This window comes from Hibiscus syriacus, unplaced genomic scaffold, assembly GCF_006381635.1.
Source record: "Hibiscus syriacus cultivar Baekdansim isolate YM2019G1 unplaced genomic scaffold, ASM638163v2 tig00116994_pilon, whole genome shotgun sequence".
NCBI classification, from domain to species: domain Eukaryota; kingdom Viridiplantae; phylum Streptophyta; class Magnoliopsida; order Malvales; family Malvaceae; genus Hibiscus; species Hibiscus syriacus.
In genome coordinates, this window is record NW_024063510.1 from 786,737 (window position 1) to 792,736 (window position 6,000).

Consider the following 6,000-nt stretch of genomic DNA (forward strand, 5'->3'; position numbering starts at 1 on the left):
CTCCCATCTTTCTTTTTGACCAGAAAACATAGCGAGGCAAAAGGACTTTTACTATGCTGAATGATAGAATAAGTTAACATTTATGGAATTTGTCTTTCTACCTCATTTTTCTGATGATAAGGAAATTTGTAGGGACGTAAGTTTATAGGTTGTGCATATGGAGTAAGCTGAATAGTATGATCATGTGTTCTTGGTGGATGTAATCATGTAGGTTCTACAAAGACTATAGAATATGTTGTAAGTAATGTTTGAAGTTCTGGAGGAACTTCTTCTGTAAGTTATTCCCCTTTAGAATTTAAGATGTAGATTTCTCCCAAAAGTTCTAGATCTTTAGCTTCTAATTTTTGGTAATTTAGCCCAGAGATCAATTTTACTGAAGTGTTTGAATTTCTACCTTGTAAGGTAATTTCCTTACCTTCTTTGGTAAATTGTAAAGTCATTTTATTGAAATCCATCAAAATGAGGCTATACTTTTTCATCCAATCTACTCCTACCACCACATCACTGTCTCCCATTTGGAGAACTCTAAAATCATGTTGAAAAGTATATCCCTGTATTTTCCATTCTAGTTGGTTACTTTTTGTTGTGCTTCGCAACTTTTGGCCCCTACTACAATAATTACTAGTGGTGTAGTATGCATTAATTCTAACCCTTCTTTGGCCCAGCCTGGATTAATAAAGTTGTGAGTGCTTCCACTATCCACTAATATGGATATTAGTCTCCCTTTAATGATCCCTGCAATTCTGATAGTACTATGACCAACATTACAATTTGAGGCATTAATAGAGATTTCTATGATTTCATCTTCATGTTCTTATTGTAATTCACCTTGTTCAATTCTTATTGTATCCTCCTTATATGTTTCCTCCATCATATTTAAGATACTATGACTTGCATTTATGTGCTGGACCAAATTGTTCTTGTAACATCCCAAAAACCGGGCTAGTGACCAAAGTGCAAGATTTTAAAATTTTGTGGTCAATTTAGATAAGTTGGAAAGTTTAGGGATTGGTTTGGAATATTTCTTTATAGGGTTGGTTGGTAAAAATTGTAAAAGGAAGGGGGCCTTTTGGTCTTTTGACAATTAAAGAATTAATTTTTTTAAGGAGGGTATTATAAACACGTGGAAAAAGGGAAGATGTATAATAAGGAAGTCTAGAAATCTCTATCTTCTCCTTTCTTCTTCCTCAACATCGTGAGTTCTTGCATAAGTTGAGTATGTTTCCTATTAATTATTCATTTCATTTTAAAGTTGGTGTGGATTCTAAGAGTGTTAAGAAAGCTTAAGGAAGCTAAAAGAGAAATAGAAACTAAAGGATTTACTAATTAAGGGAGATTGAATATAAGGGTTTTAAAGTGAATTTTTGAGGAAGAAGTTGTAAATGGATTTTTAAACCATATTTGACTTGTCATCAGTAATAATAAGAGATTTTTTTAGGTTATAAAGGATTAAGAACATGTTTCAAAATATGGTGTAATTTTTAGATTCATGTAGTGAAGTGTGATTTTGGATGTTAAGGAATATTTAAATGATATAAGTTAGTTCTAACAAGTATATTTGAGTTTAATGAGTTGAAGGAGTTAAAAGAGTGAAAGTTAAGTAAGATTTGGAAAATTTTCGGGTAAAATAAGTAAATTCTGGGCAAAAGGTATCGGTACTGGATAAACAATACCGATACTTCAGAGTAAAAATAGGTGATATTGAGTTTGGGTATCGATACTGGAAGAACAATATTGATATCATAAGGTAAATTGTATGAAATCCTTTATTCAGTATCGATATTGAAAGAGTAGTATCGATACCAAGAGGTATCGATACCAGTGAGCAAGTATTGGTACCATTTTGAAGATGAAATTCCAGAATCAAAATTGGGTATCAATACTGAAGTATAGTATCGATACCATAATGTAGAAGTATCAGTATTGTACCTTGGGTACCTATACTATTCAAAGTAAATAGTGGATTAAGTGTCTTATTTAGCTCAAGTTATTAGTGATTGATTTATTGTATTATGAATTCCGATATTTATTTAGATCATATATTGGTGTAGATATTGATTGAAAGCAGGACTCGGACGATTCAAAGTTGTGAGATCGATCTAAGGTGCTAAGTGTTTAGCTTGTACTAAGTGAGGCTAATGTGAGTGCATATTATATTGTATATGGTGTTTTATAGAAATAAGACTGTCGAAGAGTCTATTTCCAATATTTTGATTACATGATTCTAGGAATACAAGTATATTGTTTATATGGTTTCTATGTGTACATGAATATATGTTTAGGCGGTATATGCATTGTTATTCATTAACTATGTGTTGCATGTTATCTTATGTGACTATGAGCTATGTGAGTACTGGTCCATGTGATATAATCCATGTGATATAGAATTATGTGAATATGATATATGTGAAAACATGTCTATGTGACAAGTTATGTGAATATGATATATGTGAAAACATGTCTATGTGACAAGTTATGTGAAACTGAACTAAGTGAATATATGGAACTAGTATATAAGTGATATAATATAAGTGATTATGTGAAACTGTGAGATAAGCTATATGGCATTGATTTATGAGACCATATGAAAACGTATACATGAGTACATGCCTAAGTTTATATGTTATATGCACTATTATACATAAGTTATGTGTTATATGTTATTCTATATGCTATGTGAACATATGAGAATAAGATATAAGCTATGTGACATGATCTACGTGATTACATGAACATAAGATATAAGCTATGTCTCATAACCTACATGATTATTGGTCTATATGAACTAAGATATAATAAATAATATAAATAGTAAAGACATAGTGTGTGATATGAGAGCCGGGTTTATAATTGGCATGCCAAGAGTCGAGGGTTCTACGCGGTCCTTCGGGACATCTATGTGGTCCTTCGGGACAATTCTGCGTGATCTTTCGGGACAATTCTACGTGGTCCTTCGGGACATCTATGTGGTCCTTAGGGACATTCTATGTTGCACATCGGTGCAAATTATACGAGCTGTGGTGACAACATTTGTGCACAACCTTAATGCACTCACATATCTTTAGTTTTAAAAAATGTACCATAGGCTAATAAAAGAAATAACATAAATAAACCGTGTGTGATGTTATGTGTTTTGATTGTGAAATGTATTATATGATGTTTACAAATGTTAAGTACAAGATTATATGATTAAAGGGATTAATGATAATAATATTGATGATGATAGTGATGTTGATGATGATAATGATGGTATATGTGCATATAAGCATTTTGTTATATGAAATGTTCTATGGGTTTGTATGATATCATTGTATGAAATTTTCATGCATTGTTAAGTATTTAAAGTTTCCATTATACATTTTATATGCCTCACTAAGCCAATGACTTAGTTTGTGAGTGTTTCACACGTAGGTTCAATGAGGTAGGAAGAGCAAAGCTAAGCGAGTTTGGACAACATCTCTTTTCTGAAGATCAAATCAGAAAAGAATTGAATAATATGTATTTTGTTTTAATGAATGTGGTTGGCATGTAATTAATGATTTGAGTTGTATATGCTATGATCAGTTTTGTAAAACCATATGATTGTATTTAATATAAATTATTTGGTTTTATTTTAAATGTGAAATTGTATTTTCAATTATGTTATGAAAGCAAATAATTTTGAAAAGTCAATGTGACACCTAGGATTTGTATCCAGGTAGGATACGGGTTAGGGTGTTACATTTAATTGTATCAGAGCTAAGGTTTAGCCGATTCTAGGCTTAAACCTAAGTCAAATGAGTTTTAAAATGTGTACCTGCCAAAAAAAGGAAAACAATTTCTGATTTGATAGTGTAAAGAGTGTGATGTCTTGTTATTAGAGTAGGATTATTATGTTATATTAGGTGTCTGATCATGAGATCTTTCAAAGTGAAGCGAGTGTTGATAAAACTTATGGTGGTAGAAATTCACTTGCCATGGCCAGGCAGGATGAAGAGCGGACACCTCAGGGAGTGCCTTTACAAGATCAAGGATTCTTTTTAGGAGGTTGAAAATATGTCAGAATAGCGTTAGAGGGTTTCCATTACTCTGAAGTTGAGTAGTTTTTTTGCTGAGCGGGCAAGTTAAATTATAGTGGATAAATGTTATCATGAGAATATTAAAAGATCAAGTGATGAGGTTACTGTTTTTAGAAAACTTAAAGAATAAGTACATCGGTGACCAGTTTATAAGGCAAATGAAGCTAGAATTTTTGAGTTTGAACCAAGGGAATTGCACCGTGTATGAGTAAGAGTGCGGGTTTGATAAGTTGAGTAAAGTTCCACAGAGTTAATTCTAACTGAAAAGGATGGATATGATTGGTTTGATGAGGGCTTCTACCCTAGATTCAAAGAGTTGGTGCTAACTAATAAGGTTATATGATGGTAAGTGTAATAGAGTTAAAAGATTTGAAGAAAATATCAGGTTAAACTAATCAAGTATGGTGTGGATTTGTGTATAGTTGTGTATCTAGGCCCTGTAGATGTAATGTAGTCAAAGAGATAAGGATTTGTATATCTGAAGGAAGCTACGGATGTAGTAGAAAAGTTTGAGATGATAAAAAGAATATGTGTATTGTAATTTGAATAAGGATTGTACAAGAGTAAAGGTTTGGTATTATGTTGCAAAGCAATTAGAGAATGATGAAAGAAATCCACTGACGAGTGGTAATGATTGGGGTTACTGTCTACAGGATGAGAGATATTATATAAAGGTTAAATGTAGGTGTAGAATTAAAGGAGTGAAAATGCAAGTCTATTAACGGTAAACACGAAAGATTAAAGTAAAGGAAGCAACATGAGAATATTAGAAGAGATGTGTAAACAATATTCTCATCTATTTATGCAGTGAAAATTCGAGAACGAATTTTCTTAAAGGGGAAGAATTGTAACATCCTAAAAACCGGGCTAGTGACCAAAGTGTAAGATTTTAAAATTTTGTGGTCAATTCAAATAAGTTAGAAAGTTTAGGGATTGGTTTGGAATATTTCTTTATAGGATTGGTTGGTAAAAATTATAAGAGGAAGGGGGCCTTTTAGTCTTTTGACAATTAAAAAATTAAAATTTTTAGAGGAGGGTATTATAAACACGTGGAAAAGGGAAGATGGGTAATAAGGAAGTCTAGAAATCTTTATCTTCTTCTTTCTTCTTCCTCTCCACTGTGAGTTCTTGCATAAGGTGAGTATGCTTCCTATTGATTATTCCTTTCATTTTAAAGTTGGTGTGGATTCTTAGAGTGTTAAGAAAACGTAAGGAAGCTAAAAGAGAGGTAGAAACTAAAGGATTTACAAATTTAAGAGAGATTGAATATAAGGAGTTTTAAAGTGAATTTTTTAGGAAGAAGATGTAAATGGATTTTAGCCATATTTGACTTGTCATCAGTAAGAATAAGAGATTTTTGAGGTTATAAAGGATTCAAGTAGTTTTAATAAGTATATTTGAGTTTAATGAGTTGAAAGGAGTAAAAGAGTGAAAGTTAAGTAAGTTTTGAAAAAATTTCAGGTAAAATAAGTAAATTTTGGACAAGAGGTATCGGTATTGGATGAACAGTACATATACTTTAGAGTAAAAATAGATGATATCGAGTTTGGGTATCGATACTGGAAGAATAGTATCGATACCATAAGGTAAATTGTATGAAATCCTTTATTCAATATCAATATTGAAAGAGTAGTATCGATACCAAGGGGTATCGATACCAGTGAGCAAATATCGGTACCATTTTGAAGATAAAATTCTAGAATCGAAATTGGGTATCGATACTGAAGTATATTATCGATACCATAGTGTAGAAGTTACGGTACTGTACCTTGGGTACCGATATTATTCAAAGTAAAATAGTGAATTAAGTGTTTTTTAGCTCAAGTTATTAGTGATTGATTTATAGTATTATGAATTCCAATATTTATTTAGATCGTATATTGGTGTAGATATTGATCGAAAGCAAGACTCAGACGATTCAAAGTTGTGAGATCGATCTAAG